The sequence below is a fragment of the Octopus sinensis genome, unplaced genomic scaffold (assembly GCF_006345805.1).
Source record: "Octopus sinensis unplaced genomic scaffold, ASM634580v1 Contig10114, whole genome shotgun sequence".
Lineage (NCBI taxonomy): Eukaryota > Metazoa > Mollusca > Cephalopoda > Octopoda > Octopodidae > Octopus > Octopus sinensis.
In genome coordinates, this window is record NW_021831995.1 from 32,501 (window position 1) to 35,307 (window position 2,807).

Below are 2,807 nucleotides of genomic sequence, written 5' to 3' on the forward strand. Positions count from 1 at the left end.
TGCTATCGAGAAGCGCTACCCATTCGGGATAAACTCTACAAGCATGGCTCGAGAAACACGGGGCCGACCTGTCCGAGATGTGGTCGGAGCGACGAAACCGTCCTGCACGCACTCGTACAGTGTCCAACCATTTCCTCTGTCGAATGACTGCTATCGCGTGTGGGACGAGTCGGTTTATCAACCGAGTCTATCGTGAATATTGTCGCGCCTCCTTCCTTGAAACGGGAAGGAAGAGCCATTTTTATCGAAAGAATGTGTATGGTGGACGCGTCTGAAAGGCCTAGAGACAAACACTTTCCTCTCTGGTCAATCTTTCACCAACTTCTTCAAGTATCACTTGAAAAGGAAGGTGAGAGTAGAGAGGGAAATTTTATTTAGTGAATGTTTCAAAAAAAGATGGGTGAATGTAGCAAGGATGGTATGTGTGAATGACGGAGTTAGCTTGAGCATAGTGCTATGAACCAAAAGAAAAAAAACAACACGAAGGGAAAAAAGAGACCCACTTACTATAATGTGTTTTCTTTTTACTTGACACTATTGCCCAAGGTTCCCGTGGTCTTTTCCCTAGGCTTTTCTGTCTACGGATAAACCTAATCTGTTTCCCTTTTTACATTGACATTTCTGTGATACATGATCCCTATTGATCGGCCCTCACCTTTTTTTTCTTCACGATCCCTTTTGCTTGGAATTCGACCGACCTTTTTTTCTTTTTTTCTCTTCTTCCTCCCAAAAAGAAAAACTCTACTTTGTATTTTCTCCCTTCTGTGTTCAGCCCTCCGTAGCCAATAAAGAAATCTATCTATCTATCTATCTATCTATCTATCTATCTATCTATCTATCTATCTATCTATCTATCTATCTATCTATCTATCTATCTGTCTATCCATCTGTCTGTCTGTCTGTCTGTCTGTCTGTCAGTCTATCATACATACACACATACGTACATACATACATGCATACATATATATATGTTTTGCAAACAACTTGCACATTGAAATGCTACCAGTTGAAAGGTTCGCATACCGGAAGCCAGCAAATGTATGGGGTCATGAGGAGAGAATGCGTACAGTCTACACATTCTTCGACGAGGTTTACATAACGGTCAATCATTCGAGCCCCGAGCGGCGTCCATGTTATCGTCACGAGGAACCGTTAACTCGACTAGATTTACAACTTTCTTTCTTGACGAAAACATTTGACGAAAACATTTTCTGAACAGTCAACACTAATGGGGATATTTTACTTTCTTATTATCTTATTATCGTATTTCTTATTTTTTTATTTTCCAGATGACATGACTGTTCAGGTGCGAACTAAGATAACAGCACACTATGAAACGTGGAATTCCATTGTTTTGGGTCAGAGATGGTGGCATGCATGGAAAGATAAGCATGCAACTTTAAGTCCAGAGACAATAAAAAGTTGACTTTATAGTTAATACACGTATCAACATTATAGTTAATAGACGTATTTTTCTATATTTATTTGATAATTAGTATAAGTAAAGTACATTTATTCTATTATTATTATTATTATTATTATTATTATTATTATTATTATTATTATTATTATTATTATTTTTTTTTTTTCAGGTCACTGCCTGGAATCGAACTCGGAATCTTGGTTAAGATTGGTTGTGGTTAAGAGCCCGCGCTCTTAACCACAACGCCATATGGTTCGAAATTTCCCCAAGACACCTGATGAAGGTTGCTGGGTATATCAGCCGAAATGTTGTGTTAACAACAAACAAGATGAGGACAAATATCTGTCAAATGTAAATAATGTAAATTTTAATGTGTTAAATGAAATTTGTTAAATGATTCTCTTTTATTTTTCAGACTATTTCAGAGCTAAATTGTATTATAATTTTCCAAAGATACCTACATAAATTTAAACTGTAATAACTTAAGTATATAAAATTGTATAATGGCAACTAGAAGTAAAAGCCATAATTCGGCATTTGAATTTCCTCCCAACTACATAGTTCCGGGTTCAGTCCTACTGTGTGGAACCTTGGACAAGTGTCTTCTACTATAGCCTCGGGCCGACCAAGGCCTTGTGAATGGATTTGGTAGACGGAAACTGAAAGAAATCCGTCGTATATATCTGTATACATTTATGTGTGTGTGTATCTGTGTTTGTCCACTCATCCACCCACCATCGCTTGACAACCGATGATGATGTGTTTACGTCCCTGTAACTTAGCCGTTCGGCAGAACAGAGCGATAGAATAAGTACCCGGCTAACAAAGAATAAGTCGCGAGGGCGATTTTTTCGACTGCAAGGCGGTACTTCAACACGGCCCAAGTTAAATGACTGAAACAAGTAAAACAATAAAAGTATATATATATATATATATTATTAGTGAATTGAAGAAGTGGAGTTGAACGAAGATTGAACAGAACTCCTTTTATTGCATTCTACACATGTTTCAAAAGCCACAATTTTCCAAATTCTGATTAAATAAGGATACCATATTGTGGCTTTCTCTTCAGGAAAAAAATAGGAATTCCGTTGGCAGAACAAAACAGAACAGAGGCGCAGCAAAGCAATTTGAACGAGGAGGCTCTTTAAGAGCCCATGGCTGAACTGATTATCAATGTACGTTGAAATCGGGTGGTGGGTGCGTTGAAGATATTTACAGGTCAGGCGGCGGTCAAATCCAGTAGGTGAGAGCAAGGGGTGTGGAGATGTTCTGTGTGACCAAAACTAAAATTCTGAATATTTTAAAGAATACTGGGTGTATTTTTTGGGGGCGAGACAAAAAATACCTAGAAACATGTATGTGTGTACTGGCCGATGTGTGC